Raw genomic sequence first — 14,893 nt, 5'->3', positions numbered from 1 at the left:
TGTTCGGCTTCATTGGAAGCCAATGAGTTCTAGTGTTATGAGAGAAGGAGAAAAGCTTTTCCCTATCCACTTTCTCCATGCTGTGCATCATTTTTACAACTTCAATCAAGTCGCCCCTAATCTCCCTTTGACCCAAACAGTCCCAAATGCTACAGCCTTTCCCCATAGGAGAGTTGCTTCACCCCCTTGATCATTTTGATTGCCCTTTTCTGGAACTTTTCCAACTCTGCCATATCTTTTCTGAGGCGAGGCAACCAGAACGGTACACAGTGTACCAAATGCAACCACACCAAAGATTAGTACAATGGCAGCTCTATAGCTGCCCCTGCCACCAGGGCAGCCTTTCCAGTCAAACGATTGCTCATCTCACCTGAACATTTTGCGGATGCTCAATAGAGTCAGGGGTTCAAAGCTGCAAGGGGACAGAGTGAAGCTTGCAATGCCTAAGATGGAGTCATGCCAACGTTTCAACATCAACTTTGGTCGCCTCATCTGCACAAGAGAATTTGCACGTCTGGAAACGTGAGTTTTGCTTTGTACTGCCAGTGTGCTGTAGTGGTTAAGAGTGGTAGTCTTGTAATCTGGGGAACCGGGTTCGCGTCTCCTCTCCTCCACATGCAGCTGCTGGGTGACCTTGGGCTAGTCACATTTCTTTGAAGTCTCTCAGCCCCGCTCACCTCACAGAGTGTTTGTTGTGGGGGAGGAAGGGAAAGGGGAATGTTAGCCGCTTTGAGACTCCTTAAAGGGAGAGAAAGGCAGGATATCAAATCCAAACTCTTCTTCTCTCTTCTTCTTCTACTGCGAGAATGGCAAGACCTCCAAAGTTTACCAGTAGAGACATGCCTACTTGATACCACCAGGCCTGAAGTATGAGGTCACATGCAGAGGGAGGGGGAAGTATCCTGAGGCTAGTGCAAAGTTCTGCCAAGTTTAAAAACATTTTCAGATCAGGTTCCATGAGAGAGATGGATATTTTAACTGTAACACAATCTGAAGGTCTTCAGCACAAGCACAGATAAAAGGTGTGGTCTTAGCTGGGACTTCTAGACTTCTAGAAATCCCCCAGCAATGATTCTTTATTTACAGGCTTGCAGACATTTAACTAAAGCCCCATCTGCACTATACATTTAAAGCAGCATTGTGCCACTTTAAACAGCTGTGGCTTCCCCCAAGGAATCCTGGGAACTATTGTTTGCCAAGGGTGCTGAGGGTTGTTAGGAGACCCATGTTCCCCTCACACAGCTACAACTCCCAGAGCTGTCTAGGAAAAGGGATTTAACTGCTAAATCACTATGTAGGTTTTCAGTAGGTGCTGGAAGCTCAACAGCAAAGGCAGAGGCGGAGCTAGGTGCTCCAGCACCTGGAGCGGGCACCTGGGGGCGAGGCTAGCCACCCGGGGGGGGGGCTAGCCACATGTGGGGGCTAGCTGCCCACCCACAACTCTCCCCAACTCTGAAGCTGTCAAAACGAAGGGGGAAGGCCACTGGCAAAGCGGTGTAGCTCCTCCCTTGGCCCATCAGGGGAGGTTTGGGAGTCACAGGAGGGTGGGTGGCACGCCGAATGTCACCCCCCTCAGGATGACACCTGGGGCGATTCGCCCCTACCGCACCCCCTTTCTCTACTCCTGAGCGAAGGAACTGTCTGACTTCATCTGGGAGTTCCATAATTTAGGGTCCACGATATAGAATGTGCAGCTCCTGCATCCAAGCCATGGGGGACCACTGACAGTGACACCCCAAAAAAGACCTTACTGAAAAGGCAGGAATTTAAGAGGTCAGGTGGTCCCTGAGGTATCTTGGACCCAAGTTATTAAGGGCCTTGTAAAGTAATGCAAGAGCCTTGAACCTCACCTGGTAGCATATGGGCAGTCAGTGCAAGCTTCTGAGCACCAGAGTTATGTCCTGGCGATAGGCTTTCCCAATCCACAGTCTATCCACAGTGTTTTGCACCACCTGGAGCCTTTGGATCAGGCCCAAGGGCAGCCCCACATTGAGCGCACTGTGCTGATCAATGAGTGGATGCTAAGTGATTTGGGCAAGCCATAGCACTGCACAGACATTAAGCATTGTTATTATTTCACATTTGAAAATAAAAAGCTTCCTGCAAGAGAAAGCAGGGAGGAGAGTGTGCAGCTCTTTCAAAAAAAAGGAAGGAAAGTCGGCCCCATTCCTTTAGATTAATGGTCCCCACAGCGAGATGTGGGTGGCGGGGGCGAGAGGATTTGTTCCTCGAAATGGTTAACACCATCACAAAACTTGGTCCCTGAAGGGAATATGGAAGGAAGGAATCTGTCCATCAGCCACAGAAAAAGCAAGCTCTCAGACATTTAATCATATTACAGCTCCCCAAGCCATCCAAGCCAATTTAATCAAATTGTATCATGGACATGGTGTTATTGTTTTCCAAGCCTATTAGCAAAATAAAAGTTAGCACTTATTAAATGAGGAGCCTTTTGCATGCTGATTGCCTTGCTAATTTGGGGTTGATTGTTTCCTTGTTTTTTGCCTCTCAGGAAGAAAAGAGGGATTCTTGGATCACTGATATGTAAATATGTAAGTTCCGGGGAATCTTAAGATGAAGTGACTGAACAAGGGGGAAAAGCAGGACCTGAGTTAAAATGATGAGTGAGTTAAACTCTTTTTAAGTGTGGTAAAATACGCTGTGGAGTACTGTGAGGAAAACACCATTGATCCGTCGCAGAGCCTCTGCCTTTCCTGAAGAAGGACCCATATCCAGTCCCTGATGGCATCTCCAGGTAGCAGTGGAAGAGACCGCTCTCTGAAATCCTGAAGAGCCACTGCTAGTCAGTGTTGCCCGTACTGAGCTACATGGTCCAGTGGTTTGATGTGATATAAGACAGCTTCCTGTGTGTAAGCCACAAGTTAAGAAAAGCCCTGCTGGTTCAGGTCAGCCCATCTGGTTCAGCATCCTATTCTCCCTGTGGCCAGCTAAATAGATGCCTATGGGAAGCCAGCAAGCAGGCCCTGAGTATAACAGTTCTCCCACCAGGAATTATTATTATTATTATTAATGTGAATTCTATTTGTCCAAAGTTCTCCTAATGAACACATTTCCATATCCAGTTTTGACTTACATACACATTTTTGCAAGCCATTTCTCCTGATACAGTGCATTTTGGTATGTTATTCATTGATACATTCCTTTTTGTAATGCACACTTCCCCCTAATGCAGGCATAGGCAAACTCGGGCCTCCAGATGTTTTGGGACTACAACTCTCATCATCCCTAGCTAACAGGACCAGTGGTCAGGGATGATGGGAATTGTAGTCCCAAAACATCTGGAGGGCCGAGTTTGCCTATGCCTGCCCTAATGTATGCAGGTTTGTAAACACTGTTTGGTTAGAGAACTGTGTCCCAAAATTTGGATAAGAATTTTGAAGTATAGCTATGTTTAGGTTCTCATGTTGTTTCAGAAAAGGTGAATTTGATAGATTTGGCTTTAAGTGTGAACTTAAAAAGTTATCCCCATTCCTAACACACGCACACACGCACACACACACACACACACACACACACACTTTCAATGATTAATAGACAGGAAAGTAGATATTTTGGCTCCTCTCAAATTAAAGAATGACTATGCTATTTAGATAAGCCAACAAAGGTGCACACCGTTGCTCGTGGGATCCAAACATAATGCTTCCCTCCAATATATAATACCCGTTAGCTTAAATATTTTGTTAAGAGGACTTGGGGTAAGCTGGCTGTTTTATACATCTAGCGCAGATATTTCTGAACAGGCAATGAGGAAACATATGGTTACAACCTGTACTTATATGTTCTGTAAAATATTATTAAAACCATATGATTTCATTCTTTCCTGCTTTTTTTTTTAAAGAAACGGATGTAAAGTTAATGCTGAGAGAGACTTAGCATAGCAAGGCTTTAAGTCTTTACTTTTCATCATTAATAACATTTTTTTAAAAAAACAACCATGAATTGGACCATATGCTTGCTTCTATAATTTAAAGAAGGCTACCCTTTTAATATTTAAGCATGAGTTAGAACTCCCCCAGGCAACCTTATCAACAAGTTGGTGATCAGGAATTGGGGCCTACTTAGGCAGTTAATGAAAATCCTCCTTCGAGGAACGGTTGGGTGTGTTTTACACTTTTGTTTTATGGCTGGGGGCCTTTTGACTCTTAAACTGAATGTTGGAAGATTTGGGACAGACAGCAGAAAGTTCTTCTTCTCACAGCACCAGTGGCGAAGCCGCATGCTCCACTACTGGGGGCGTGGCTGTTGCCCCCCATGGGGCGTGATGTGCATCCCAGGGGCATGGCACACATTATGAGGGCGTGGCAGGCTGCCTGTGGGCACCTGGCGCACACGGGGGGGGGTGCAGAGTGTGTCCAGGGGGGCCACCATGATGGCACCCTACTGGAATAGTGGTGCCGGGGGCGGTCCGCTCCCTCCGCACCCCTGTTCCTCCACCTTGGCTTAGGTCTTGGGATGTATCCCTCCCAGCCCCCCAGCTGGGGGGAACTGGGGCACATCAGGGTAAATGGGATGTGGGGGTGCTCTGCGAGTGTAGCAGGCAGCCAAGCCCATATCCCCGCACATAGGGTAGTTCACTGACGACCTTTCAGTGTATGGCCAGTGATACCCATATCTATATAATCCCTTTAAGAGGGGACCCTGGAATCGGCGCCGCAGGGGGGTGAATCACCACTTCACGCCCCCCCCCCCCATTATAGGTAAGAAAAGACTAAAAGATTCTACCCAAGGCCATAACCGCCAAAGTTGTGATGAACTGCTACGAGGAAGACAAAACCTGCCAATGCACGAAAATTTCTTCCTGATCCTTCAACAGCAACCAGTCAAAGACCGCAGCAGTGCCCGCTAAACAGGAAGAAAAAGTTAACCTGCAAACAGGAAAACATTAAACCAAGGGAGGGTAGGGAGGGTGAATCTCCAGATCCAACTGCCTGGCTGTTCTCGGCTCCACCCCCTATATATAATTGGGACTGGCCCCACCTCCCAGCAAGAAACTTGATTACTGAGAAGCAAGCCAGCCCCCTATTTCTAGTAAGTTCCCTGGGAACTGTAGCCCTGTGTGTGATCCCACAAAGGCACCCACGTATAAAGTGTGAGTCTTCATTTCTGAAGCTTGGTGCTGTTGGCTGACACTGTTTCTGCCCCGTTCCTGGAGGCTCTGCAGAAACTGGTGCCAACCTCTTGATGCAGGGAGTGTTATTTTCTCTCCCACCATTTGCTCACCATTCCTGCATCTCTTCAGAAGAATCTGTTGCTCAGTTTCCTCCAGGGCACTAAAATAATGCATCTTTTTTATTTTCATCAATGTATACATTTTATGCACACAGCGGCGTAGCGTGAGTTGTCAGCACCCGGGGCAACGCAAGTAATTTGCGCCCCCTAACCCGGGGCAAGGCAAGTAATTTGCGCCCCCCCAACCCCTAACCTGCGAGTTGCCGCGCAAACAACGCTGCTTGCCCGGAGGAGGATGGAGGCAGAAGCAGCCGCCGCCTGTGGCTGGGCCGAGGGGATGGCGGCGGCGGCAGGGTGCAGAGGCTGCCCGTGCCCGGCCAGGCGTCGGTGGCGGCGTCGGCGCTGCTGCAGCGGCTGCTCCTCCTGCGAGCAGTGAGCGGAGCGCAGCCACAGCGACGGTGGGGGGCGCGCGCGCTAGGGCGCAAGGCTGGCGGTGGCGGCGGGGAGCCCGGCGGAGGAAGGAACTTGTCCCTTCCCTCTGGACTCGCGCCCCCCCCCAGATGTTGCGCCCGGTGCGGTCGGCACCCCTGGCACCCCCCACGCTACGCCACTGTATGCACATGTCCCCCTAGTATATGCTATATTTGACATGTTTCTGCTTAGGGTCTGCACTGCAAAATTTGGAGAAGTGCAAATTTTGAAGGATAACAGTGTTTCGGTCCATACATTGTTTCAGAGTGTAAAGTAAGTAAGTCCACATTCCAGTGTGAACCAAATGAATTTCCCCTCAGCCCCTATAATTAACAAAAAACCATTAATTGCATTTTGCTTGCCTTTGTGTTCACTTGATACAAAATACATTTCCACTCTAGAATAGGCAGGTCAGGGAACAAACAAGCCAACAAACAAGCCAATCATTTGATGGGTGTAGAAACAGTAATTGAAGAATCTGTCAATTTCATTATTATTATTTTTACTTTCTCTTTTTTTCCAGGTTCAAATTCAGTCCTCCGCATTTATTTGTTTTTTAAAGCATGTCATGAAAATTCTGAAGCATTTTATAGCAAATTTCTACCAATTAACACATTTTTGCATTCACTTTTGACAAATGCATACATTTTTGGAAGCAATTTCTCTTAATATAATGTAATTTTTGTATTTTATTTTATTTTAATAGTAAAATTATATATATATATATATATATATATATATATATATATATATATATATATTCACACTTTCCCCTAATACATGCATATCTGTGAACAATGTTTGACAAGAGAACTGCATCACAACTTCTGAATAAGTGCAGATTTCAACGGATGACTCTATTTTGGTTCTCATGTTGTTTCAGAAAGTGAGAATTAGATAGACTTAGCTGAGCACTTAGAAAAAGATGCTGCGATTACTAAGACCCAGCATCGGTTTCTCAAAATATGCTGTTCTAGGCTGCATCAACAGAAGTATAGTGTCTCAATCAGGGAATTAATAGTACCACTCTATTCTGCCTTCATCAGACTACAGCTGGAGTACTGTCCATCTCTGGGCACCACAGTCTAAGGATATTGATAAGCTGGAACATGTGCAGAAGAAGGCAACCAAGATGATAAAGGATCTGGAAGCTAAGCCTTATGAGGAACGGTTGAGGAGCTGGGTATGTTTAGCCTGGAGAAGAGTCCCGAGAGTCTGGAGAGGAGATATGATGACCATCTTCAAATATCTAAAGGACTGTCACTTGAGAGGATGAAGCCAGCTTGTTTTCTCCTAGAAACATATATGTAATTGTCCAGTAGGGCCTTAGAGACCAACTAAGTTTGTTCTTGGTATGAGCTTTCATGTGCATGCACACTTCTTCAGTTTTCTCCTGTTCTAGAGGCTAGGATCCAAACCAATGGATTCAAGTTACAAGAAAGGAGATTCCAACTCAATATTAGGAAGAACTTTCTGGCAATAAGAGCTGTGGAACAGACTCCCACGAGAGGTGGTGGACTCTCCTCCCTTGAAGGTTTTTAAGCAGAGGTTGGCTGGCCACCTGCCATATATGAACTAGTTGAGATTTCTTCATTACAGGGGTTTGGACTATATGACATTTGGGGTCTCTTCCCACTCTGCAATTCTATAATTCTATGATTCAGCTCAAACTGAACTGAATTTCTCCCCCATTCCTAGGTAGGGAGAAGGAAATGCAGCATCCCATAATGCTTTTGCACGAATATTCCCGCACCCCACCCTAAAAAGTGCAATGCCAAGGGAGCTGGAATCCATCCCCATGAAAGTTTGTATGCTTGGAACATTCCCATTCATTGTGGACAGTGGAAAGAAACACCAGGAAATGGCATCTCATCCTCCGCCTGATGCAGATGCCCCCCTCATCACTCTTTCTGAACTCCCCAGAATTGTTTACATTTTGGGTGACAAGACACAAAGCAGAAATGCAAACTGCGGAGAGAAAGAAGGGAAGCGGGGGTGTCAATGTGGCCATGAGTGGGGATCTTTGGAAGCAGATTACTCTAGTTTTGAGAATACACATTTGGATTCTTGCAGTGCCTGGCCCCCTGTCTTCAACCCATGTCGTGGGTAAATTCCAAGGGTGTGATTCATCTCAACATGACAGTCCACTTCTCCTTCCGTGCCAAACAGTCACTTTGCAGAACATGAGAAAGAGAGAGACAGAGAGAGAGAGAGTCAATTTCATCCATACACCATGGCAATATTCACACACCCACTCCTCCAAAAGAGATGTTTTTCCTATGAGAATTTTTTTTGCAATTTAGAACAGAACAATTGTAGGATTTTCAGACCATCTTTCTTCTTATTATTATTTTCTAAAGTTCCTTCTCACAATTCATGGCAGCGGCTGAGATTACCACCACAATGAAGGTGTCAGGAAGAGGGGGGAAATTGCATTTAAATCCTTGATAACCTTTTAAGGTCAGATATCAATAAGGGCGGGGGGAAGGATCGCCCTTGAAGTATAGGTTCCAATTTTAGTTTGGGTGACTACAATAATATTACTTATAATCAGAGAAACGCAGGAAAAACAGATATGTGAGCCACAATCAAAGCTACCACCAGATATGTTTGTCTAGGAACTCTAGTCTCGCTGGCAAGATATCTATCATCTCCTTCATTTGCTTATCTCCTTCTATGGAGAATAGGTCTTATCTAATATCACAGGACTTTTTACAACCCCAGTTGGAAAGGTCTCCCTGGTCACACGCACCTTTGGCTAAAAAAAGGAAGGTCGTTGATTGCCTATATGTTTTTCTTTAACGTGAGTGGGTATCAGAGAACAATGCAAATTTTAATTACGCTCTGACTTCCCCTCCCACCTCCACACACACAAATGGGTTAACACGGGGCTGAAGAACTCATTGTGCAAAATGTTATGAACTTATCTGTAGGCTTGCCAGGCAAACCCAGGCATTGTTGTAGTCACAAGGAAAGTAAAAGGAAATATCTTCCCATCAAGGAAAACATCATTTTAAGATTAAATTATAAATTGGAGGGCACTGTGTGACATGGGGAAGGGAAGGAAATGCTTAGCATTGTCACAGAGCCTCATAGAAAACAGTGAGGGGTATCAACATAGTGGTCTCTGCCACTGTTTGTGTGCTTAAAGCAATTATACCCCACACTTCAGCTGGAAAAAGCTCCTAGAGCATCTTCAAAAAATCACTAAAAATAAATAAAAATGCAGTCCCTGCCCTGAGGCAAACTCATTCCCCAAACTCTTGATGTTACAAGCTTCATATATTTACCACCTGGATGGAACTGGGTTGCTCATAGTTCATAGATTGGAGGCAGAGGGCGGGGGAGACATTCAATTGAAATACAGGCCCCCCAAGTGTCCCTATTTTCCAGATTTACAGAAGTCATCCCAGTTTCTAGGTTGATCCTGGAATATCCCATTTTTTCTTAGAATGCCCCAAATTTCATTGGACAAATGTTGGAGGGTATGTGATTTGTAAGTGGGGGGGGGAGTTCTGGAGGTCAGCTTGTTGTTGTTGTTTAGTCGTTTAGTCGTGTCCAACTCTTCGTGACCCCATGGACTAGAGCATGCCAGGCACTCCTGTCTTCCACTGCCTCCCGCAGTTTGGTCAGACTCATGTTTGTAGCTTCGAGAACACTGTCCAACCATCTCATCCTCTGTCGTCCCCTTCTTCTTGTGCCCTCCATCTTTCCCAACATCAGGGTCTTTTCCAGGGAGTCTTCTCTTCTCATGAGGTGGCCAAAGTATTGGAGCCTCAGCTTCAGGATCTGTCCTTCCAGTGAGCACTCAGGGCTGATTTCCTTAAGAATGGATAGGTTTGATCTTCTTGCAGTCCATGGGACTCTCAAGAGTCTCCTCCAGCACCATAATTCAAAAGCATCAATTCTTCGGTGATCAGCCTTCTTTATGGTCCAGCTCTCACTTCCATACATCACTACCAGGAAAACCATGGCTTTAACTATAGGTCAGCTAGAGAGCCCTAGAAGGCCTCCTTTGAGCCCTAGGCCCAGAGTTCCCCACCCCTGGTATATATAATTAAATCTACCTTCTTCGCTAAAGCATGTGTGACAGATGACCATCCAACCTTTGCTTAAAAACCTCCAAGGAAGCAGATTCCTATGGGAAACCTCCAACTCCTGGTTTCCACTCCTGCTTTAGCCCATCTTGAACTTGCTCTCATGTTCCAGGGTGCTCATTTATTTGGAGCAAGGATTCCCCCCACTCCCCCACCCACCCAAAGAATGATATTTGGCAAGGAAAAGCTTGCCCTCTCAATTCAGAAACTTGAAACAGACCAGTCAGCCCTTGTGACATATAGAATCAGTCCTGCTAGGCCATAATATCTGTAAAATATAAATGAACCCATTCTCAGTGAGCCATGGGGGAGGATAAATGCACTTGGGTCCATATAATTTTCCTTCTTTCTCCCTCCTTCCCATTGCCTCCCCAACAATAGTGATGTAGCCGGAAGCATTCATCCACTCAATGGCTGCCTTTGGAGGCAGCAAGCAAACAGGCCGGGAAGATGCCAGTCTCCTTATTGGCATGTTTGTTCCAAGTGAGATTTATCACCCCAGTCATTGGGAGTCCACACCAGGCTGCACCTTCATTAATCTTTTCCACTTCCCTTTGAATGAGGACAGTGTCGATGGCGAAGTGTATAGTCTCAGGTCACTTTCAGAATCAATGGTGCCGATTAAGACTGCACACACACACACACACACACACACACGGGGGGAGAGAGAGAGAGAGAGAGAGAGAGAGAGAGAGAGAGAGATGATGATGATGATGATGATGATGATGATGCCACTATGGGAAATCCTTCCATTTGCTATAATATTAATTTTTTTATAACTATGTAGTTATAATGGGGCTGCAACCTGAAATAGATTCAATGAGTAGATTAATCAACTCGAACACTAGTTGATTAATTGGTATTTGGTTGGTAAAACCCTGCTACCTACAAGAACACAGCCTGTGTTGAGTAATAGCATTTGTTGAGAAAGTTATAAAATAGCTTGGGCATTGGATAAGCTGCTATAAGCATATGGAACAATCACAAATAGGTAGTCTAACCATTTGGTGGAAAAATGTCAGTAGTGTAATGCTGGTAAACAGCAAAGTTCTGATGACGTCACACGAGAAGACGTGCAGCAACACATTTTGCACATTTACAGGATCATCTCCCATACCTAACACGGAAAACTCAGGTTGGGTTCTCTCTATCCGGAATTTGGATGAAGTCAAGTTGCATATTCCGCCTAGTTTGTTTGTTTACTCATATTTTGCTCATTTTCATTTATTTATGTATTTCTCGCCTTCAGAATGAATGCTTTTCCAAGGCAGTTGACAACATTACCTTTAAGTGATAAAATTTAAAAATGATATGGCATATAGATAGACACACATGCAATGCAAATGAATATAGATCCAACTGAGTCATATTCAGAGAAGACACACTGAAATGCTATTAACTGCAAAAGGTCTACTCTGAGTAGCACTGGATATAACACATAAAAAGGTGCAGAAGAGGGACTGAGAATACAGCCTGCTCATTTAGCCAGCTGTCTCCTTCCATTTTTAAATAGCTTTGTATGAAAGGGGGGGGGGATCATGAACAAAACTATATCACCTACCTACTTTTTTTTCCAAATGCTTTTTATTGATTTTCACAAACATAAATAAAACTTAAACTTTTACATTCAACGTTTTGTATCATCTTATTTACCCTGCACAGTTTCGCACACGGACTTCCCTCCTTCCCTGCTTCGGTTTTCCTAATTTACATCTTCTCTTACAGATTCTTCTTTACCCTCTATTCACAGGATTTATGTTAGCCCTGCTACAGTTTTTAAACCCGGACACTGAGGTCCAGCACCGAGGGCCTTCTGGCGGTTCCCTCACTGCGAGAAGCCAAGTTACAGGGAACCAGGCAGAGGGCCTTCTCGGTAGTGGCACCCTACCTGTGGAACACCCTCCCACCAGATGTCAAAGAGAACAACAACTACCAGACTTTTAGAAGACATCTGAAGGCTTAGGGAAGCTTTTAATGTTTGATGTATTGCAGTATTTTAATGTTTTTTTGGAAGCCGCCAGAGTGGCTGGGGAGGCCCAGCCAGATGGGCAGGGTATAAATAAATTATTATTATTATTATTATTATTATTATTATTATTATTATTATTATTATTATTATTATTCTGCAGTTAATTCGTATGTACGCAACAAATTTACCCCACTCCTCTTCAGACTTTGTCACTTTTTGGTCTCAAATTTTATAGGTCATTTTCGCCAATTCTACATACTCAAATAATTTTGTCTGCCACTCCATTAAAGTTGGGATCTCCTGGGATTTCCACTTTTGGGCCACCAGAATCCTAGCGACAGTCGTGGCATACACCAATAGTTTACGATCTTCTTTTCTCACTTCATCTCCTATTATCCCTAATAGGTGATGAAGTGAGAAAAGAAGATCTATCGCCTACCTACTAATTATCTACCTATCATTCCACATCTGTGGGGCCAAAAATAAAGAGTTGTGTGTGGGCCACTACCCTAAACTTCCCCTGAAGCTCATCTAATCTTTGCTGGTTCAACAGGTACAGGTTGTCCTTCCAATCACTTGGTTGTGAGGCCATATGAGTATGCAACATTCTTTTCGCTTTTTCACCCTCTTTACTTGGGTACAGTGGCGTAGCGTGGGGGGTGTAGGGGGGGCTGGCCGCACCGGGCGCAACATCTGGGGGGGCGCACTGGCACTCGCAGCTCTCTGCCCCTACTAAAATCCACGGGTTAGGGGGCGCAAATTACTTGCCTTGCCCCGGGTGCTGACAACCCACGCTACGCCACTGCTTGGGTACAAAGCAAGATGGTTGCTAATATGAATATAATAACTGCAGGAAGGCTAGATGCTGTGTTGGGAGCCGAATAATAAATATGCAACAGTGGAACAAATTAAAGAGATAAAAGTGCCGTTGCATGCGGGGGGAGGGGAGGACCTTTGTGAACTCTACGCTCACCAGAAATGGCTTGCAGAATAGTTTAGCTGTCCTTCCAGAAAACAAAAATTAATTTGCTTTGGCCAAATTAAAATTAATTAAAATTATGCAATGTTGCCCTTGTGTTAATTTTAATGGCGAGGTTGTTGTGATTTAAGGCTACAATTAGTTCTAGTGTTTGAAAGAGAAGCACTGTAATCGAGACAGGACATTTTAATAATCCTGGTTATAAACATTTAATACATCATCTTTAGGGACTCACAAACACATTGTAATTAACTTTTACAACTGAAATAAATCAGATTGCATTAGCATATTGCAAAAGGAAAAAATCATTTGCATGATTGAAAACAGCTTTGGAAAATTATGTATAACAGGCTTTCATGTAAACATCAATGTGAACTGCTCACAAACTTGTACTGTTTTATTACAGGAGGCTGTCTTTTCTTTTCTTTCCTTTTTTTAATAAAAAAAATCAGTTTAAAATAATGGGGGGGGGGAGCTCTTTCCTCCATTGAGAATGTGTTCCCCTTCACTATCATCTTTACTGCTGTGCCAAAAATTCCTCTTTTTCCTTTTTCTACCGTCCTTCATCCATTGATGAGAAACAAAATTGCATTCCAAATTATCAAGGGAGGAGGAAAGGGGTTTTGTGGAATTCTCTGGGGTAGTTTGCCTGGTTTTTTGTTTGTTGGATTTACATTACTTTTGAAGTGTCTGTGGTGCGTCTGTGAGTGTCTTCTCTTTTATTCTATCGATAATCTCACCAGTGGCCTGTCCTATGCAGTCTCCCCGGGTTCCCTCCCCACACATCCATTAAAACTCAGAGGAAGGCCTTGCGCAGGGGTCAGCAACCTTTTTTAGCCGGGGGCCGGTCCACTGTCCCTCAGAACTTGTGGGGGGCCGGACTATATCTTTTTTGGGGGGGATGAATGAATTCATATGCCCCACAAATAACCCAGAGGTGCATTTTAAATAAAAGGACACATTCTACTCATGTAAAAACACGCTGATTCCTGGACCGTCCGCGGGCCGGATTGAGAAGACTATTGGGCCGTATCCAGCCCCCGGGCCTTAGGTTGCCTACCCATGGTCTTGAGTGTCAACTCCTGCCATGAGCCTCTCTCAGATCAGGAAGCGTGGGCAGCAGGGTTGGCTGCAGCTAGGCTGGAGAAACGTTCCCTGGAAAGAAAACCTATACACACAAACACACGCCAGCCTCAGCTAGCTCATAACAATATGCTAATCTCAATTTAACCTCACACCTGCAGACATTTTGAGGCAGAAACGTGGAACAGCTCTGCCCCCATGTCCATTGGGAGAGGGTCATTTCTTCCTGTGGGCTGTTCCCCCCCTTCTCTTTGGCAATTGATCTAATGAAACAGTTAGTTAATTAGCGACAGAAGTTAACCCTACTGCATAATTAACAAGACATTTACCTAAAATCAATAAACTAATTGCCACACCTACTGTACATTGGGAACGTGTTTCTATCCTATTGAGGAAGACTCATTTATATCCTGTGTGTTAACTTCATGAGAGGTGGGTTGTTCCACAGACCAAACTGATCTGTTAAGTGATAATTTATTGAACAATCAATTAAACTTTTTAGCCTTGTAAATATAAACAGGTAACGAAGAGCCAAGGCCACCAGTTGATCGGTATATTGTAGCGTTCATACAGAGCTATTCTTATTTTGTCCATTCCCCCCCCCCCCTTAATGACTGACTTTGAGATACAATCTGGGAAAGGGGGATTTTTTCTTTCTTTCTGAAAATCACTTATAGTATAAACAAATGTTATTTTATTTTCTCTTGCAAAACATGTGTTCTAGAGCAGAACTAGGATGCAACTTAGATGGCCTTCAAACTGGCTGTCCTTTAAATCCAAGCAACTAAAGCAATCATCCTATTGAACAAAGGGGAACTTACTGCCAAGTCAACCTTCACAGTTTTGCACTGTCAACAATGCTCTTATGTCCAAATGACTTTTTTTTAAAAAAACAACAACACAACTTTTATTCATTTTACAAACACAGGATACTGATACAGCTATAGAACAATGCAATTAATTAATTTACATTATTGTAATATGTTAATTATAATATGATATATATTCTCCTGGAACTTATCGTTCCAAATTAATAACTTTACAATATCCAAAATTCTTTCAAGCCTGTTTGAGATTGTGGGGGGAGAGGGGGGAGAACACCCC

Source organism: Podarcis liolepis (genome assembly GCF_965112155.1).
Source record: "Podarcis liolepis genome assembly, chromosome: 14".
Lineage (NCBI taxonomy): Eukaryota > Metazoa > Chordata > Lepidosauria > Squamata > Lacertidae > Podarcis > Podarcis liolepis.
The sequence above is the reverse complement of the archived record's forward strand: the minus strand, read 5'-3'. Positions refer to the sequence as shown.